General features: G+C 37.4%; 1 non-coding gene across 1 annotated transcript; it reads right to left on the reverse strand.

Moving 5' to 3' along the window:
* Positions 1–15804: 15804 nt before the first annotated feature.
* LOC122223314 lies at positions 15805–15910 on the reverse strand. The gene has a single exon (XR_006204198.1). It is a non-coding gene; the product is annotated as a U6 spliceosomal RNA (small nuclear RNA).
* Between the last annotated feature and the right edge of the window lie 6619 nt (positions 15911–22529).

The raw sequence follows: 22529 nt of genomic DNA on the forward strand, positions 1-22529 counted from the left end.
CTCCTCAATACCCATCACCCACCCTGCCCTCCCTCCCACCCTGCCTTCCCTCCCACCCCCCATCAACCCTCAGTTTGTTCTCAGTTTTTAACAGTCTCTTATGCTTTGGCTCTCTCCCACTCTAACCTCTTTTTTTTTTTTTTTCTTCCTTCCCCTCCCCCATGGGTTTCTGTTATGTTTCTCAGGATCCACATAAGAGTGAAACCATATGGTATCTGTCTTTCTCTGTATGGCTTATTTCACTTAGCATCACACTCTCCAGTTCCATCCATGTTGCTACAAAAGGCCATATTTCATTTTTTCTCATTGCCACGTAGTATTCCATTGTGTATATAAACCACAATTTCTTTATCCATTCATCAGTTGATGGACATTTAGGCTCTTTCCATAATTTGGCTATTGTTGAGAGTGCCGCTATAAACTTTGGGGTACAGGTGCCCCTATGCATCAATACTCCTGTATCCCTTGGATAAATTCCTAGCAGTGCTATTGCTGGGTCATAGGGTAGGTCTATTTTTAATTTTCTGAGGAACCTCCACACTGCTTTCCAGAGTGGCTGCACCAATTTGCATTCCCACCAACAGTGCAAGAGGGTTCCTGTTTCTCCACATCCTCTCCAGCATCTATAGTCTCCTGATTTCTTCATTTTGGCCACTCTGACTGGCGTGAGGTGGTATCTGAGTGTGGTTTTGATTTGTATTTCCCTGATAAGGAGCGACGTTGAACATCTTTTCATGTGCCTGTTGGCCATCCGGATGTCTTCTTTAGAGAAGTGTCTATTCATGTTTTCTGCCCATTTCTTCACTGGGTTATTTGTTTTTCGGGTGTGGAGTTTGATGAGCTCTTTATAGATTTTGGATACTAGCCCTTTGTCCGATGTGTCATTTGCAAATATCTTTTCCCATTCCGTTGGTTGCCTTTTAGTTTTGTTGGTTGTTTCCTTTGCTGTGCAGAAGCTTTTTATCTTCATAAGGTCCCAGTAATTCACTTTTGCTTTTAATTCCCTTGCCTTTGGGGATGTGCCGAGTAAGAGATTGCTACGGCTGAGGTCAGAGAGGTCTTTTCCTGCTTTCTCCTCTAAGGTTTTGATGGTTTCCTGTCTCACATTCAGGTCCTTTATCCATTTTGAGTTTATTTTTGTGAATGGTGTGAGAAAGTGGTCTAGATTCAACCTTCTGCATGTTGCTGTCCAGTTCTCCCAGCACCATTTGTTAAAGAGACTGTCTTTTTTCCATTGGATGTTCTTTCCTGCTTTGTCAAAGATGAGTTGGCCATACGTTTGAACACCACAGGCCTTTGAAAACTTTCATAATCATTCCTTAACAATGATTTATACTGCACACATCTTTAGGAATCTTGCTTCATTGAGATGTTGAAGACACTAGAAGAATGTAAATGTGTGTATTTTATTACAGGTGTCGGATTTTTTCTGGGAACGTTAACTCAAAGATGTAGAGAAAAAGAGTACCTGACCCAAAGACTAGACCTTGGAAGAAGATAGTTCTGTAACACGCAAACAACACGGCCCCCAAATTGTCCCAATTTGATCCCCCAAACTAATGGTAGCTTTGCTACCCTATGCCCGATCTGCAGGAGTGCAAAACTGCCTTCTGGTCCATCTACTCAAAAGGTGAAGAAAAGGAAGGATCTCATGGACCACAAAACAAATTCCTGGTGAGATCATTAGAGTTTGCTTTTGGATAAGGTTTGGATTTTCTATGTTTTTGTCCCAAGGGATTTTGTGAATGATTTTGGACTAGATGCAACATCTGGGCAAGATCCCATCCCATCCTGTGTCTGAGCACCCCTTCCCTTTATTATTGAAGATTCTGTCTTCAGTCCCTACCACAGGGCCTAAAGGAAATTCAGACGAAGGAGAGGAGTTTCATTTTCAAGGTGTTGCTGCACATTCAATGTCAAAAAGCAACTGGAAGCCCAATTAGAAACCTAACTTTTTGCACATCTTTAATGTCACTTTCCCTTGAAATAGAAGATAAAAATGGGTAGGCAGAAGAAACCCCCTGGGAAATATTTCCAAAACCTAAATGCTACAGAAAATTGTAACATTACAAACCTATTCCTTAGAGATTTAAGATTCTTAATAAAGATTCCAGAATGCCAAAGATTTCTTGGTAGCAGCAGATGAGAATGGAAAGATTCCCCACCCCCCATTTTCTGAGTTCCTCAATGGTTATTTTCATTAATAGTGATGCTGGGGTCAAAATTTCAGCTTTCTTATTACAAGCAAAAAGGCCAAAGATAATTTGGCTTGGGCAAAGAATACAGTCAACCTATCCTTATAAATATTCCTAACTTTTATACTGGTTTTCTTTTCTGGCTTCCTTTAGTGCATTCCTTCATTGTAAATTTAACAACTCACACAACACTGAGTATGAGATGAGTAAGCTATATTCTCTCAAGCTGCTGAAGACAGGAGGATATTTATGTAGTTATACAGAGGTTTCTCTTCTGGAAACAGAATCTCTTACCAATACTGCAGTGGGGCCAAAAACATAGTGCTGGAAAATGAAAGAGTATAAAACCTGTGTTAGAGAATGGCACAGGACAAAGCAAGTAGGCATGCCATTCCTGGGATAGTAGGGGCTGACAAGATTTTACAACTTATGTAGAAGAAACAAAACATTCTTTTCATAAAATAATCAATAAATACTTGATATATAAAGTCAACTTTTAGTGACTGCAAATGGTTGCCTAAAATGTGCAAGTAGTGATAATGGTCAAAAATGGTGCCTGAGCAAAGACTCGTATGATGTAACATCTAGTATGGAGATGGACAAAGGAAGAGGAGAACTTAGACATGACAAAAACAGGACATGCCGGACTGAACTCACACTGAGTTCACTCACTTGAACAGAACTGCCTAATGGTACCTCCGATTCTTTAATGAGGAATGATTAAAAATAAATAAATACATCTTTTCGAATCTGCTGCATATGACTATGTTTGAGTTAACAATGAAACATTTATAGTACTTATTCTATGGTATGAATTAAGACATGCCGATGGATCATTTCTCTGTTTGAAACCCCACAGCTATCTGGATTGGCAGGGACCCCTGATTATTGCAGGGAAGGTTCTGGTGTTGCAATTACGCAAACAAGGAAAGTTCACTTTCCAGAGGGTCCTGTATTATATGTTTCTATTTATTTTATGATACCAGCCAGAGAGAATCATGTGAACCATGCAAGGCTGATCTTTTTAGCTGATAACTCTCCTTACAGAGTAATTCTACAGAAACGAATTCCAGCAGTAATTCTTTTGACCACATACTTGTCTTTTGAATTATTTATTTTTAACATTGTCTAAGTTCATTTGAGATGGAACTATTTAGTGAAGGTATGGTGTGTATGTTTATGTGTGTCACTGTGTATGGATATGAGAGACAGAAATACCCTATTAATATCAGGCAATTGAGCTCTGTAGGTACCATTCCAGGAGAAGCTGAAGTAAGAAAATAGTACCCACATTTTGGATTTGGACTTTTTTTTTGCTATTTTGCCTTGGCAGTAGGTAAGAGAAAGAGGGGTTATATCTAATGTGACCTCTGGATTAAGTATTTTTCAATGGCATTCTTATATTTGCTTTAAGAAGTCATTCTGGAACATCATGGTTAAGTATGTGGAGTAGAGCATCATCAGGGTAGTTTCTTAGATGGAATTTGGGCTCCCAAGTGAAATTTACCTTTGAGAATCTCTTCACTCACCTAGTATCATACCCTTTCTCTCAGCACAACCAATTTTTCTTCCACTAGAATAACAGATCTCTATTTCCTTGTCTGGGCATCAGGTGAAATCATTTACACTCACTTTTAAGGGCCCTGTTGGATAGGGATGTGCTCTTTAATCACAAGAAAGAAACATACTCACAACATGAAATGCTTGCATCAGGAAAGGGCTAAGGGGACTATGTTCTCATGACACACTCCCATGTGGACATTTCCACATCAAGTAGAATGCCGGGTGAGATATGGGTAATTATGAAATTGATTATTGTGTGTGCACGCACACACCCACACACGTGTCCATTGTCTTTAACTCAGCATGTAGAGTAAGTACGCTGTGTGAGTGCAACCCCAGCATAATGGATTCAGTTTGGTCACTTCAGTGGTCAGACTTTTGTAGAGACTGTTCTCCAATTGAGTATTGGTTTCTGAACCACACAGACATTGCCTAATGTTTATTCAAACTTATCAAGCCTAGAATATTCTTTAAACTTCTTCTTATGGTAGCCCCCACTGTTCCACCTGCTGAGACTCAAACAAACACCAGTGTGTCTTAGGAATGTTTTTGTTGCTGCTGCAGTTAGATGTTTCCTCAGGGACCCTAGGAATAGCAACAACCTAGGAAACTCCATCAACGTTATAGCTACCTGCTTGAGCTTTGGTTAATCTTCTAGAACTTGGAGCTGAGGTACAGGGAGTGGGTGGTAACACACCTGAAAATTTAATTTGGAAGAGATCAGAACACTCTTTCTCAGTCTTACCAGTAAAGCTCCTGGCTTGCCGCACCCTTCCAAACATGCCCAATCCTATTCAAAATAAGATCTGACATAGTGCTATGTTCATAGAACACTTTCTCACTGTTTCAGAGGTTCTCACTTAAAAAAAAAAAGATGCCGCCAGGCTTGAATCCACTTGAATTATCTAAAAACAATTACAGGAGCTTTTATCTAAGCAAATTTTTTTACGTGTCCATTAAATCTTACCATTAGTGGCCTTGATGGTAATGTAGTCTAAGCTAGAGCTTGTAAATAGGAAAGGGTTCATTGTCTAAACAGGCCCTCGTGGGGAAATTGTCCCTTCATAACTGATGACTGATAGAATTCAGTGAACTAGAGCTTAATATGAGTGTTCTGGCCTCTTTGTGGTATAATCTGATAGTGCGTATGTACTACAGGGCTCCTGACAGTTACGCTAAGCGATGTCACTCATTTATATTAAAAAATAACAATGGTAACTTTTCATTTTTACTTTTTCTGGATGGCTGCAAAACTAACAACCACATTTGCATTTGACCTGAACGATGATTACATAAAGAACAGTTTGTAAGACTCAATAACCTTTAGAAGTTAATAGACATTAAATGATGTGCAAACAAAGAATGAAGACTACAGATGCATTCCAGAAGGAATAATGCAGGAAGCAAGCACAAAATGGACAAGTTAATCTTGAGGAAGTACTGTTTCCCTCAGATAAAAAGAAGGATGAGGAAGTGGAGGAGTGGAGGGAGGAGATGGGATGAGTCGCTGGGGAAGGAGGAGGAGGAGGAAGAGAACGTGATTAGGCCTGTGTTTGAACCTGAGTTACATCGCACTGAGATTTTCCTGGGAAAAAAATGTAGACACTTTAGTATTTTTACATTTGGAAAAGAGAGATGAATAAGGGAACTGCGCTAATCTGAGGGAAACCATCTGAGCAAGCCATCTTGGTTTTCATACAAGCCATAGACAATTTGGTGAGGAGGACTATGCAGCCAGGTGGCGCTGGAACGAGATAACAATTCCAACTTCGCCTGATGTTCGGCCAGTAAGTCACTTTGCTGCTGCGTCTTTGTTTCCTCACCTATAAAATGTACCTCCATCTTCCTCACAGTTTGATTATGCCCAAAGTGGAGTGTGTAGAGCCAAGTAGTTTACAAATTGTTGTTTTTTTAGTAAATCACGTTTGATGGAATAGAAATGGATCCTGCTTCCTACTCCGCCACCGGTGAGAAGTTGGATCTGAGGCAATTTCTTACTTCCCTAGGCAGGTGGAGAGGAGGGGGCGCGTCAGACAAGATAATCCATGGGGCTTTTTCCAGTTCAGAGCCCTGATTATATAATACAGAAACTATAGGCCGGAATCTATTTCAACTATTTCTCACAGCAACTGATTCATTTCTCCAAAGAAAAATTTCTAAAGAGGCTGTTGGCGGCCGGAAAGAGTTAATGTAGATTTTGAAACAGCCTAGTGACAGCCTGAGAATAGTGATATTTGGTTGACTATGACAAAGAATCTGATCTCCCCTTATTTGTAGTGCCAGAGTGGCATTGCATAAGCTGTCAAGCCCCAAGCACCAGAAGCCTATCACCAAATATTAATTTACCTGTTGTGTGCATCTAATAACTGACAGTTCTGAATCCCATATCATTTTTGGTGGCCTTCCCACTGACATGTTCTTTGATTAAGAAAATAGTCAGCCAGAAAGCCAGTGTGTCCCTAATGTGGCCACCTCCTTATTATGCTGGAATATTTTCCTCCAAATTAGATTTCCTGTCTTCATAGTGGCAGTTTACATGAATTTAATACATTACAAAATGTGCAGTCCCCTTGAGATTCTGTGATAGATTGTGGTATTCGGAACCCATATTTCCATGGGAAATAAAAGCCTAGGCCATGGCCAAATATTTTATCAGCTTAGCATTATCTTGAGATAATGGCACTATTAATGCTTGTCACCCCGGTCTGCATTCCAGGGCTTCTGTTGACTCTTTTCTTGCATCTGGACAAGGTGATGAAGGTGTTAGAGCTATGAGTTCTACCAGCAATAACCAACCCAGATAGTAGCCTTTGTTCTGTGCTGTCTGCCATATAATCACGCACAGTGAGCCCCTCTGTTAGTTTCCCCTCACTGATACTGAATCTGACGACCAATTATGCTATATGGAAAGGGATTGCTATGTATTACAGCTTGGCTGTGATGGCTGGTGATACAGAATCAAGGGCTGCAGCAAGGCTGTGAGCTCCTATGGAATGGCTGGAAGAAGGGCAATAGCGAGAGTAAAGGCAAAATACATAACCCCTAACTCAGCAAAATGAAATCTAAATTCCTGGGGTCATCCAGTTACCAGCTAGGAAACATCAGAAGCTCCCAGATTACACAGAAGTGGGCAATGGGAAGTAAAGGTTTCATTGCCGTCCTCAGCTCCATTTAACTACACAGAGAATATAGCAAACGGAATCAGTAACTATAGAAACACATACACTTATGTTAACTCTTTTGCCTTCTTCGGTATCCATCTTCATTGTATTCTAGTTATTTGTGCAGGAGTTGAATTCCTACAGGTGGAAGGTTGTTTTTGATTTCCCAATTACACTAGTCTCTTTTCTTGTTTCACATTTTTCTAAGACGAGGCTGTGTCTGGGCAGAATACATTGCCCCCTAAGGATTCAGAAAGTGATATCTCGGTACACATTCTACTTTTCCCTGATGTACAAATTTTGGTGCCTTAATAGTCGCCAGTGAACCTCTGTCAGTAAGCGGTGCTCTATATAGTGACTAAAACCCAAAACTGACTTTTTTTGCAGCTAGTAATATTCCAGTCATCGTTCACAAGCAGTGGCCGCATACACATGGCAGTATTCAGGCACAACGAGAGTGTTCTATTACTCCGATTTAACAAAAAGCATGAAAGAGCTGAAATCAAAGTGTTGTTAGATTCATAAGCAATGACTTAGAGTTGGCTTTTATAATTTGCCAGGTGAAAGGTAAATTTAGGGCCAGTGTAAGTGCACTCTATAACTGCAGTGAGTCCAAATAATTTCTCTCATGTGTCCTGGGCAGTCTCACATGACTTCAACTAGAATCATCCTTCCATTTTCCGGAAAAAAAAATGCTCATAGATATTGTCAACCTTAATAGTTGTACAATTTGCATGAGTTTAAGAGAATTGCTTTACAGGAGGACAGCAAAATCGATACTGCCCTGTTCACAGTGAAAATTTCTTTGCTTGGAATTAGAAGCAAGGAAGGAGGAAGATACAGCAGTAGTAAAACCTCATAGCAAACTATCGCTTATAGTACATATTGGAAATCTTGTGAAAGATTTTCTAGTTCACTTTATGAGTAACAGACGAGAACATGTCACGTTCTTCGATAACCATCTAGCTTATGATATGACACAGGTTGCTAGGTCAGTGACTTGGGGAGCAGAGATCTGCATGGAAGAAGTTTACTGAGGGGACCCGCCTAAGATAAACATAGGGGGTGGCGTGGTAAAGAAAGTAGGATTAGGTAGAAGAAAAAGTTGACCTGTAATGTAGTCCTGCCTCAGCCATTCCTATTGAGAGCTCTTGAGTTGGAATGCCACTCACGGTAGTCCCAACAGGGACCCATCACCGGATATGGGTTGTTCCTGGGAAGAAGGCGTCCTCTTAGGTGAGCCCGCTGTCTTCAGCTGGGGACAAGTCCCACAGAAGAACACAGCTAATGCTCTCAACCATCCACACTCCCAGATCCTATGAGAATGAGTGCCTTAGTCCTGGAAGGGGAATCCAGACAGTATATCACAGCACACACTACAGGAACTGTGTATATGAGAAGAAGATAGTATAGTGGATTGGGGATCACATGGGCTTCAAATTCAGACAGGTCTAAATTCAGAGACAGTATTAGACAGTGATGAATTATTATCATCTTGGCCAAATTATTTAACCTCTAGAAGTTTCTGCTTCTTTAGCTGAAAACTGGAAAATAAGAATATCTTCCTTATATAATATATATAAAATATGTGTGTATATGTGTGTGTGTATGTATATGCACTGTGCCTGCAACATTAGATACACAGTAAATGTTTGCTCTACGCTTCTCCCCACTTCTTCCAAACAAGAAAACTTAGTTGGCTATTTCCTGAGCATCCACTACCCTCTCACCATTAGGCTAGCAATGTCAGAGGATAAAAATAAGTATCAGACATGGTCCCTGCCCTAAGAGTGCTTACCACCTAGTTAGAACAAATCAGACTAGCATACATAAAATAGTTGCAAAGAGTAACAAAGTTACTGACTAACGTATTAAATGTATGGTTATAGGAGAAGATCAAGGACAGCTAGACTAATCCAGAATAAATAACGAATGAAAATGCTTCACTAAAGAAATCATTCTTGAGCTGAACTTTAAAGGATAGGTTACATTTACATGCTTGGCAGAAGCAAAGGATTCTAAATGAGGCAAGTCTTACTGAAAACGGATGAGAAAGAGCAGAGCTTTCTCGGACTTGAGTGTCGTTGCATATACAGAACTCCTCAATTTTGAATAGCCATCCATAAACTGTCACCCCTGAAGTTCAGCTTAATTCCTCTAGAGATGCTGTAAATCTGTCTCTCTTTAACCTATTAAAACAACATTGGGCTAGTGAAAACTGAGACTTCATGTGAGAAAGAGAAGCCAATGTTTGTTTTTTATGGTCACACATTGATCCTTGGCTTCTGTTGACCTTCATAATATACCCTACTCCCCCATCAAATAAGTCACTCGTCCACTGAAACGGGCTTATGCAACTACTAAAATACTTAGCCTTAGGCTGAATTGTATTAGCATGAATTGTGTGCAGGTAAGTGCTCTATCTATGTCCTCTATGTTTCGTACTGATCTGCTACTGTCCATACATGAAGAGCAGGGACATGTCTTGTATTTTTTTATTTTTGTATTCCAAGCATCTAGCACAAAATGATTAATTGGGATGAGATAAAATGAATTTGATGACCATGAATAGATTAGCCTAATCAGAACATGTTGGAAAGTAAAGGATAAAAGATCAGTTGACAAAACTAGGAAAAGCCTTGGGAAGTAGGTAGAGTAGCTTATATTCAAAGCAATAGTGATTGTGATTTTGGATCAGAAGAGCTACATAATCAAATTTTTTAATATGAAATAGTCTAATAGCATGTTATGAGATAGAGGAGACAGCCAGAAGCAGTAGGAGAAAACTGAGATAATTTCATTAGTAATTGGATGAAGAAGTGTAATAAAGCAAAGACACCTCCTAGCTGAGCAATCACAACATAAGGAAATTCAGAAGTCATAGACACAAACCTGAGCACTGAAATCAGTAGAATAACTGTGCTCTCCAAGGATAAGAATTAGAAGAGGAAAACTCAAAACTAAGAACTAAGCCTTGGGGAATGCTCACAACTGGTCAAACAGGCAGGAAGAAAGATCCGATACTGTGTGGAAACAAAAAAGAAAGGAGTGGTTCCACATGGGTAGAGGCAGCCATGCACACCAAGTATTACCAAAAGGTCTAAGGTAGTCCAAAAGCCACTGGACTTACTAAGAAGGAAATTCTAGACGTCCTTTGAGAAAACTGTGTTTCAGGTTAACAATGGATTAGAATGTGGGTTGCTAAAGGCTGAGTGAAGGACCAGGGGGGAAAGATATGGAGGTGATGTACATTTATTGTGATGGTTAATTTTATGTGTCAACTTGGCTATAGTACCCAGTTGTTTGGTCAGACACTTGTCTACATGCTGCTGTAGATGTTTTCAATGTTATGAATGTTTAAATCAGTAGATTTTGAAGAAAGCAGATTGTCTTCTTTAATGTGAATGAGCCTTGTCTAATCAGTCAAAAGCCCTAAAAGAAAAGACTGAGGTCCCTTAAGGAAGAATTCTGTCCCCAGTCTGTCTTTAGACTCTAGACTGAAACATTACAAGCATTAACTATGTGAGAAATTTTTAAATGAAAAAGAGGAAAGAGAAAAACAGTGAGCAGAAAATCAAAACACTGTTTCCGAGGTAAAGAAGACACATTTGAGAGCAACATGACTTCCAACTGCACGTTGCAACTACACATTGTTGCCTAGACCCCCGTCAGCAATTAAGAACCAAAAATGACTTCATCCAATGAGACCAGATTGTCCATTAATCCATCCAAAACAAGGACCATATTCAGATCAGTTCAGACGAACGTTTGGGACCACTCTCACCACAGGGCTTTTGTGACTAATTCTTTAAACAAAATGGGTACACCTAGAGCTGTCATCTTTCACTCTCTGTCATCCATCACACCTCTAAGATCAGGAACAAGACAAAGATGCCCACTCTTGCCACTTATATTCAATATAGTATTGGAAGCCCAAGACAAAACAATTAGGCAAGTAAAAGAAATAAAAAGCATTCAAATTGAAAGGAAGGAAAAAGAAGGAAGAAGTAATACTGTATCTATTTGCACATGGCATGGTATTATATATAGAAAACCCTAAAGACACCACCAAAAGACTGTTAAATCTAATAAATGAATTCAGTACAGTTTAAGGAACAAAATCAATACGCAGAAACCTGTTGCATTTCTATACACTAATAATGAACCATCAGAAAGGGAAATTAAGAAAACAATCCCATATACAATTGTATAAAAAATACCTAGGAATAAATTTAACCAAAGAGGTGAAAGATCTGTACACTGAAAACTATAAAACACTGACAAAACACATTGAAGATGACACCAAAAAATGGAAAGATATTCTGTGCTCATGGATTGGAAGAATTCATAGTTAAAATGTCCATACTACCCAAAGCAATCAGCAGATTCAGTGTAATCCCTATCAAAAATCCAGTGCCATTTTTCACAGAAATAAAGCAACCTTAAAATTTGTATGGAACCCCAAAAGTCCCTGAATAATCAAAGCAATCTTAAGAAAGAGGAACAAAACTAGAGGTATCACGATCCAAGATTTCAAGATGAAATACAAATATGTAGCAATCAAAGCAGCATGGTACTGGCACAAAAACAGACACATAGATCAATGAAACAGAAAAGAGAGCCCAGAAATAAGCCCACACTCATATGGTCAATCTACAACAAAGGAGACAAAAATATACAATGGGGAAAAGACAGTCTTTTTAATAACGGTTTTGGGAAAACTGGACAGCCACATGCAAAAAAATGAAACTGGACCACTATCTTACACTAAATACACTAAAATTCACTCAAAATTTAGTCTAAAGAAAGACTTGAATGTAAGACCTGAAACTATAAAACTCTTAGAAGAAAACATAGGCAGTAAGCTCCTTGATATTGGTTTTAGTGATGATTTTTAAAATTTGACACACAGGAAAAGGCAAAGGCAACGAAAGCAAGAACAGACATCAGACTAAAAAGTTTCTGAACAGCATAGGAAACTCTCAACAAAATGAAAGGGCAACCTGATCAATGGAAAAAAAAATATTTGTAAATCATATATCTGATAAGAAGTTAATATCCAAAATGTATAAAGAACTCATGCAACTCAATAACATAAAACGATCGGATTAAAAAATGGTCAGAGGACCTCAATAGACATTTTTCCAAAGAAGACACACACATAGCCAATAGGTACATGAAAAGACCTTCAACATGACTGATCATCAGGTAAATGCAAATCAAAACCACAATGAGATATCACCTCATACCTGTTAGAGTGGCTATTATTGAAAAGAAAAGAAATAATTGTTGGCAAAGATGTGGGAAAAAAAATCCTGTGCACTCTTGGTGGGAATGTAGATTGATACAGCCACTATGGAAAACAGTATGGAGGCTCCTCAAAAAACTAAAAAAAAAAAAAAAAAAAATCAAATTCCAATATGATCCAGCGATTCCACATTTGGGTATCTGGAGACAATGAAAACACTAACTTGAAAAGATACAGACATCCCCATGTTCATTGCTTCATTATTTACAATAGCCAAGACATGGAACATCCCAAGTGACTATCCTTGAATGAATGGATAAAGAAGAGGTCACACACACACATAAATATTATTCAGCCATAAAAAAAAGAACAAAACTTTGTCATTTGCAACAACATGGATGGACTTTAAGGCATTGTGCTAAGTGAAATCAGTCAGACAGAGAAAGAAAAATAATATTTAATTTCACTTATATGTGGAACCTTAAAATAAAAGCTCATAGGATTGGTAGTTGCCAGAGCAGAGTGGTGAGGGATGGGCAAAATGTATAAAGGAAGTCAAAAGGTACAAACTTCCAGTTATTAAATAAATAAGTCATGGGGATATAATGTGCAGTATGGCAACTATAGTTAATAATACTGTATTGCATATTTGAAAGTTGCTAAGAGAATAAATCTTAAAAGTTTATAAGAAAAAATTCTTAACTATGTATAGTGATGGATGTTAAGTAGAGTTAGTGATCATTTCACAATATATACAAATTTTAAATCATTATGTTGTAAACCTGAAACTAAAACAATGTTGTATGTCAACTTTAGCTCAATTTTTTTAATGTTCATGTATTTATTTTTGAGAGAGAGAGAGAACAAGAGGGGCAGGGGCAGAGAGAGAAAGGGAGACACAGAATCTGAAGGAGGCTCCAGGCTCTGAACTGTCAGTGTGGAGCCCAACACAAGGCTCAAACTCACAAACCATGAGATCGTGACTTGAGTTGAAGTCGGATGCTTAACCAACTGAGCCACCCAGGTGCTTCTTACCTCAACTTTTTTAAAGGACCAAAATTGATTTCAGTGAAGTAGATTATGCCTAAATCCATCCAAGACAAAGGCCACATCCAGATCAGTCCAGCCCAAGGCTATGGATCACTCTCACCATGGTGCTTCTGTGACTGATTCTTTAGACAAAGCCTATACAGCGAAATCTACCATGTTTCACTCCCTGTCATCCACTGTCATTCCTAGAGTGTAGTGCCATCTTGTTGTGTACTCAATTTCTGTATTCTTATCTTCCACCGTGCTATCTGACATTACATACTGTTACTCAAATCATGTTCAGATTAGGCATCATTGCTATGTAGTCCTGAGTACCTTATACTTTCTGCATTTTAACAGCTATTATGCTATGCTGTTATTGCATTTTGCTTATATGTACATATATATGTATACATATATATACATACATACACATGTACATATGTACATATATGTATATACATACATATATACATAGATACATATATATGTATCTATATATATATATATCTCACCAGATTTTAAACTCCATGAGACCAGAGATAGCATTAGCAGCACCCGAATAAGCACTGAGCAGATGTTTATGATGGAATAAATGAATGAATGAATGAATGAATGAGTAAAGTCTTAATACAGAAATCAATACTCATGAGTCAAGTTCTAACAGGAAAAAGATTACACTCATATCAGGAAAACTCGAGGACAACTTTGGTTTGTTTTTACAAAAGAATGAATCACAATGGTGTAGACAGGACATGGAAAATTACAAAGGGACAATGCAGGAATCAGGGAGTCTCAAGGGAAGATTCATTGCCACTGTGAGGCTCAAAGCAAAAGTAAAGAAGAGGTTAGTAGAATCTGGAAAGAAAGAGACTTAGAGGCAGAACAGGTCAACCTGTATGTAGTAGTGATTATTAATTAATGGACACAGCCAGTTGGAGACTACCTCCCAGAGGAGGAACCAGAGGAATAAATATCTTGATCTCTTTCTCCACCTCCCTCTGATATTTTCTTGGGGCTCTCCATTGGCTGGAAAGGCCAGAAGGCCTAAGAACCTCCTATTCACAGCCCTTACAGGTCAACTCATGAGGCAGTTAGCAAGATAGGAAAAAGTCAAGAATGGAGCTAGAGGGAAATGAGATATCCATGCAGCCTAACATTTACAATTGAGATCTGGGTCTTTCCAACCATGTCTTCTAATATTCAGCTCATTGAATGTAATCTCCCAAAATTGTTTCCTCGTGTATCTTGCTAGAAATACCTCTACCTTTCTCCCCACAAATAAATGGATTAATCTTTAAAGGCCTTACCTTCAAATGAGGTCACGTTGTGAATTAGAGCTTCAACATATAAATTTGGAGGGAGGTGTCCAATTCAGTCAATAACATACATAATCTCATTTAATTTTCACAATCCGTGAGAGATATCTACATTTTACAGAAGATTAGAATTCACTTTATTTTTCTTTGTCCTTATAGATAAGACATCATAGAATCAGAATTTAAACTTCAATCTGTCTTATTCCAAAACCTATTTTTTTTAAACACTCCCCACTATTGCTATGAGTTGTGTGGCTATCCTATGAGGCTCCTGTATGGGAAGGGGCCATGTCCTACTTAGTTTTCAACTGCAGCACTTACATAGTGTCTGCTCTATAAGAAACATTCCATAATGTTCCTAGAATTAAATATGAATGATGCAGACAAAACAAACAAAACAGGCTTATAGTTTCAAAGCACATTTATCAACCATAAATAATAGAAAAATACAAAATATAAAACAAGGGAAAAGCAGGCCAAAGCTCAGTACAAGAAACAGTCATTTCTTTCCCTAGATATGCAATAGGTTTACTTTGATCCACTTCTCTCAGCTGGATTCAAGTTAATATTTCTTTTCTACTCACTATTTTGCTAAGAGCTATGAGATCAGCTTCTTTTTTTTTTTTCTTTTTTTTTTTTTTTTTTTGAGTTTGAAACAGCTAGTTTTCTTTTCCTGGAACAGTCTTCTCCTGAAGCAAAAACCTCCCTTTTGGAGCAAAGCCTCCTTCCTGGGGTTCTTTGTTCTGCCAGTGCTGAGCACCTTTGAGCTTCCCTCTGGAGCAGGTCTGGAACCAGTACCTATCCCTTCTTTTGAACAGCCGAGCCAGTTGTCTCTCATCTTGATTGCCTTTGCTATGCGAGAAGCCTGTGCAGTCGTGTGCATCTGTCTCAGCTCATTTCAATAATCCCTCTATACAGCAAAAGCTGGTTGAATACCTAGGAATGTTGACTTTTTTACAGATGAAATTATTTTGATTTAGAACTAATATCTTACTAAAAAGCGAATCACTTTACTATAAGCAAGTTGACTTCACAAGCAATGACAATTTAAGAATGAGCTTCAGTGATAAGTAGAGAATGAACCCAATGGTCATAACCTATTAAGATGTGGAAAGGATTTGAGACATCTTCAGACCAACTGCCTATCTAATTAAGAAAGCCCAATATAACAAACTGGGAGTTAGGTGACCAGAATGAAAACCTTGCATATTATGAAAGAAAAGCCTGGTTCTGTTCTGTGTTAGCTCTGTCACCAGAGCCGCCTTGAATTAAACCAAATTCCACTTCTTTTGAAATTGGATTATTTATTATTTTACGTGTCGTCCTTGCCCAAGAACCACGCTAATCTTCTCTGTAGCATTCCAATATTCGTACACGTGCTGCCAAAGTGAACACTCTTCATTACCTTAAATAATACTTCCTGACCCTGTGTTCAATTCACAGACCCTATGGTAGGTGCTAGAATTTCTTCTACTCATTCATCTACCAAAATAATATGCAATAATAACTCCCCCTGCTTGTCTATATTGTCCATTGAGACTTCCAAAAACTGAAGTTGCATCAGAAGAAGGCAGAGAGTCCATCAGTGAGAAAGGGGAATAACTTTCACAGGATGGAAATAGAAAGCCATAGAATAGCACATTGAAAAGGGACAGGAAGAGAGAAGACATTTGGGTGTAGGTGGTCATGGTTTGGGTTGGGTGTGAACCACAGTATGGGGGAAGGGGGTGGTAATAGGCAGATGCAATAAACAAAATAAATTTTCTCAAAAGGTACAGATAAACTACAAAAGTAGAATACAGGTCGGAATGGAAGGCAAAATAAATCCCTACTTAATTGTAGATCTTGAAATAGAAACATTTGATAACTCTTCTCTACCTCTCTTTTTCACACAATAACCATATTCCATTTGGTCTGTAGGGCTACATCTACAGAACTCCCTGTCGCTTGCTCCTCCCTTCAACTCACCCAAGCAGCACATTCTGTGGATACTGGTGGCATCTCAAAGTAGCAGGACCAGAAGAGTGGATACAATATACCATACTGCCTGCTGGCCCCACCAAGACTGCCTTTTCCCATGATCATATGGCTTTGTTCCATCTATTCAGTTATCATCCCTGCCCCCTTTCATAACAGAATTCGATACAAAAAGAAAAAAAAATACAAAACTAGTGTTTCAAAACCAAAGTCATTATTTTGGGTGAAATTTGTATCCTAGATACTGGATCATCCCCCACTAACATGAAAATATACTGGAGTACTGCCAGTCTTTCCCATTATCTACAGTTCTGTTATAGTCTATCTTTATCTATTGACTGTTTAAAACAAAATCTCCTAACTCTATTGCCCTCATCTAGAAATTCAAACACCTGTAAACGTATTAAAAATATGCCCATGTGTCTATTGTCCTTTCTCCAATTTCTTAATCCACATTTTCCTCTCAACCTACTCCATTCAAACCATTCTGATGAGCCATTTTCACTGAGGTTGCAAATGACACAGATGAATGCTCCTTGATTTTCTTTAATTTATATTTAATTCCTTTTAAATGTAATAAATACTACTGCTATAACATTTAAAAATGAACAGAGGATATAAAATGAACTTCCCTCCCTACCTCTAACGCTAGCACTCAGTTCTCCCCGTAAATTGCTAGTTTATAGGTATACATCTAGAGATATTTAATATGCATACAAGCATTTCTTTTTAAATTTTTTTCAAGCGGTAGCATGCAGTCTTCTGCTCATTTTTTTTTTCATTTACCATATCTTGGATATCATCCCATATCAACACATAAAACTTCCTATCCTTCTTTGCCTCTCATTGTGTGCGTTTACATTTTTTTATTTAATTGTTCCCTACCGATGGACATTTTGGTGTTTTTAATCTTTCATTTACAAATGATGCTACAATAAATAACTACACATATCTCATTTCATCCATAGTGGAGTTTACAGGATAATTTTTTTAAGTAGGCTCTATGCCCCATATGGAGCCCAGCACGGGGCTTGAACTCACAACTCTACGATCAAGACCTGAGTTGAGATCAAGAGTTAAACGCTTACCCAACTAAGCCATGAGTCACCCCACAGGATAAATTTTTGAATGGGATTTTTAAGTCAAAGAATACGTGTATTTTTAAATCTTTGCTATATATTACTAAATTGCCTTTTATGTAAGTTATAATTTATAGTTTCCCAACAGAGTTATCAATGCAGTGGTTTATTAGAGCTGTACACTTATTTACTTACATAGCTCCTTTCAAAATACTATATGAATAGTGATTTAGTATATAGAATGATTTTCTGCTATCCCATTTCCTCTGTCTTTAACCTTTAATTTTAGCAAATTAAAAAAATCTTCCTTAGCATTAAGCTTTTAACTATTAAATGACTTTATACTTCTGTTACCAGATTTATCAGTTCTAAGTGTATATTTTGATCCATTATTATAAAAGACAAAGAAACAACCAAACTTATTCTTTCTTTCTTATACACACTCCCCTTTTCTTCCTAACTTTTTTTAGTTACATGATTTATTGTCAAGATTTACAAAAGTTGTATTATATTCTATAACCATAACTTACACAATGGTTTGCACATTAGTCCTAAAATCTGAATACTTAGTCTTCCAATGGCAAACCCTGCAATCAGAGCCTTACGGTTCTAGTGTCTTAGTCCTACACTCCTAATATTCTTCACTAACCTTTCTGTTTAGCTTGTCTATTCATCTCTTACCAACCTCTAATAGTATGTTCAAGAAGGCCTCACGGTAATTATATTATCTGAGCTCTTGCATGTTCAAAAATGTTTACTGCCTTTTAGAAAATAGACATTGCTTTGCTAATTTCTGGTGTTGACTATTGCCATAGAAAAGTCCAGTTATAATCCCAGGCATCATAAAATACAGAGTGACTTAGGCCAGATTGTTTACTTGCTTGCATAAATAAATAAATAAAGTAATTAATTAGTGAACAAGTGAGTGAGTGAAGGAAGCAAAGAAAAGAAAGAAAGAAAGAAAGAAAGAAAGAAAGAAAGAAAAGAAAAGGAAAGGAAAGAAAGAGAAAGCTAACTACTGATATTCACATGTATTAGGGAATACAAACTGTGGAACAGTTTTTGTTGCTTTGGCTGCTTTTGATGTTAAAAAGTACATACTCTTATATCCTGTTTCCACAAAAATGGCATACATTAAATAGATCATTCAAAGCCAAAGAGCAAATATTAAGCAATGAGTACTCATTTAATATTTTAAAAACAAAAACAAACACCAAATTCCATTCCCCAAAATTCTGGCTATTAAACGAATTGATGTATAATTAATTTGGGATTCCTGTCACAAAGATTTCATAAGCAAGCTGTCCTATGCAATGAGTCTGCCCTGAGCCTTACATAAGGTTACATTTTTCTTCCACTGAAAATCAGAGATTGCTAAACATTTCTAACATCTACCAATTTTCTTTCCTTCCCTAAGTCGTATGTTGTATTACTTTATTTTGTTTTAATGAGCCAAAAGAGTTCTTTCCTTCAGTCACTAAAGGGCTTGTTTTGCACTCTATCATGTTTAAAACACATTCAATGTGCCTTCAGTGTGAATGGACTCACTGTTCTTCTAGACATAATTATTGGATACCTAACTAATATTCTCTGATGAGATGTAAGTCAACTGTAAAATCTTCAGCGAGACTTTGCATACTGATGTTAGCTAATTTTACTGAGTACTAAGTGTCTGGAATTGCACTAAGATCTTTAACACATTTTTTAGTTGAATCATTTAGTGCATATAATCCCAACAGCAAAACTGGGGTAGAATACTCACATTTTTCAGAGGAGGAAATTGAGTCCCAGAAAGGTTAAGTAACTTGCGTAGGCTCACAGCCAGAGAGGGGCAGAGCCATGATGTGAAACAAAGCATTCTGATTCTAGAACCCAAGCACTTTACCACTGTTGTTAACACAACCATCCAGTTGATGTCTGGGCTACAGGTTATTAATATGCCTTTCATAGTGTCTGCATTTGATATCAATGAGAGAGGTATGTTTGGGCTTATCATTAGGCACACAGATTACCTTATTCTGGCTCATATTAGCAACATCAAGACAATGATTAATCCAGTAAAATTGGTGCACGGGAGTCAAGACAGTTTAGGGCTTGCAGCTGTTCAATTTTTTTTTTTTTTTTTTTTTTTACTTTTCAATCCATTGTTTTGGCATCATGTTAATATCCTTAGAGATATTGTTAAGGCATAAAAGGTGGGCATGCACACGCACACATCCCCCCCGCCCACAGAGTTTTGAGAATGGTATTATAAATTCCAGATCTGTGCAAAGCTCTTTTTGTGTTTCAGATTATGTAGAAGGCAAGACTGGGAGTGTAACCTGATGATTTGCTTGCTTTTCCTCTCACCTGTGCTCCTTGGGAAGCAATAGTAATAGCATCATTATCACATCCTCGTGCTTTTCAACGTAGGGTGTGATAAAGTTGCAGTGAGTGCAATTTCTTCTGGGAGAATAAAAGTTTTGCTTTTTCCCTGGTAATGTGCAAAGACAAATAAAAGCAAAACAAAACAGAAAAGAAACTTGAGTGAGCTGCTCTGAAAAATATGCTCCAATAGAGAAAACTTAAAAAAAAAACCAAAACATTGTTATCAGGCAAAAATAACACATTTGAATAAATATTTATGTATGTTTTCCTAGTTTTCTGGCTTATGCTCCTTCATGTACCTTGCAGGAAGTTAAAGAAACAACTATAAATCATAAATAAGGAATAAAACGAACTCTATGAAAGTCTCTGATTACTCCATTACTGAAATCCAGCTTAGCAATCATTCCTTTCCTTCCCAGTATATTTCTATAAACAATCCAAAACAAACCTGTAGGATTTATAGAATGCTTTTAATATAAATGAAAGTGGAACCACGCACAGAACTGGCGAGAAATTAATTCACATTTCTCTCTAGCAAAAAAAAAAACAAAAAACAAAAAAAAACAGTATACTGGGAAAACAACATATTCCTAACGAGCAAAACCAAGGAAGACTCTTAAATAACTTGATATCCTTTGTATCGCAGGGTGCTTCTGTAGGCTATGACCCAAAGTGAAAGCTAATGGACTAAGAAATTTAATATTTTTTTCTACCACTGATTCTTATATGAACTGGGGGATGTCATTTTGCTTTGTTTGTTGTTGTTGTTGTTGTTTGTTTGTTTGTTTTAATGATAAAAGTGAATAGATGAGCATGAGCCAGCCTAGCTCAAAGAATGACAAAAACGAATCTACCAGAAACCAAAATGCTTAGTTTGGGCTGAGAAATGCACTTTGAAAATAACCTAGGAGAGCTACAGAGCTTTCATATTGTAACCAGAACTCTCGAAGATCATTCAATAGAACCCAGTTCTTTCATTCATCCATATACATTTGGTCAAAACTACAATTTTATTACTCCTACTTCTCCTAGGAAATCTGGATCCCCATACCCCTTATGTTGGAGAATCTTCTAGACATCGTTACCTCTATGCAAATCTTCTGTGACTAACCCCACACACATCTCATCCATTATGGATATTCATGCTCCAAATTTAATTCAAAAAAAAATCAAGCGATTTGTAAATCATAACTCTGGATTATAACTTTATAAAGACCTGATCTAGTGTTAATTAAAGATTATATATAATTTTAAGTATATTCAAAATGCATAAGAACACCTGATAATGCAAGATAATCCTCATGCTTATTGTAGAAATATAATTTCAAATAAATTCCAGTCATTGCCAAAAATATATTTTTGAAATAAGTGGATATTGGCTCTATTTTTGAGAAAGAAGTTGAGGCTTCCCAAGTGAGTTCACAGCAAGGTGGAAAGTAATATCTATTTTTCTCAAATGTGTTAGACAAGGCCACCAGAAACTATGTTAGGGGCTAAAATTAGCCATTGTAATAAAGCATAAGGCAATACTGTTATACACTGTCACTGTGTTTCAATATGCAATATGTTTTGATGGAATTCAGTAGTTTTTATAAGTTGGAGTCACTCAAACAGCTCCTTTTTTTCTTGGTCCATCTATGTGATGCTTAACAACCAGGTTTATAGACTTAGCATTAAAAAAATTTTTTTCTTAAACGTTTATTCATTTTTGAGACAGACAGAGACAGCATGAGCAGGGAAAGGACAGAGAGAAAGGGAGACACAGAATCTGAAGTGGGCTCCAGGCTCTGAGCTGTCAGCAGAGACCAATGCAGTGCTCGAACCCACAAACCACGAGGTCATGACCTGAGCCGAAGTCGGACACTTAACCGACCGAGCCATCCAGGCGCCCCAGCCTTAGCATTTTTTAATGGAGTGTTTTGGTATAGTACAGGCATAGGGTTCATATAATTATTATGGACAGTCAACCATAAGGTATAAAGTATACATTATTATATAATTAATATGCCACGGGCTTTTCCACTGAATTTAAGTCAGTTTTATACATAAGAATTAATGAATATCCCTTTAATTAAAAATAACTTTAAGGCATGATCAATTAGTCAAAACAACTATATCAACACAGAAGTTTCAAATCAAAGTGGCAAGTTTAATTTATTGCACAATAGAGGCAAAGAAGAATGCACAGTAAGGAATAATTCCAAAATCTCACATCAAAATAACTGAAATTAAGTTCATCACAGGAGTGGCTATGGGAGAAAATGTCACCATTAATGTCCTGGAGAATTTTTAAAAACAATAAATACACTCATCTGTTGAATTTAGTGCTGGTCTTATCTAGAAATTAAATTGTCCTAAGTTCCAGCTTCCTTCTCTGCTAGTTGAAAGTACATTGCTGTTATGATTAACGATGAACCCTAGAAACCCATCTTGTCCACAAACCCCTGTGGCACACCAGAGTTATTGCAAGAGGTTTATGAATTCCTGTGTCCACCAGTTTTGTGGACTAAACAAATCACATACACATATCTATTATTACTTTTTCAAATACAGTTAGTGTTGAGAATTTAACTAAATTAATCCATGATATT

The sequence above is a fragment of the Panthera leo genome, chromosome B3 (genome assembly GCF_018350215.1).
Source record: "Panthera leo isolate Ple1 chromosome B3, P.leo_Ple1_pat1.1, whole genome shotgun sequence".
NCBI lineage: Eukaryota > Metazoa > Chordata > Mammalia > Carnivora > Felidae > Panthera > Panthera leo.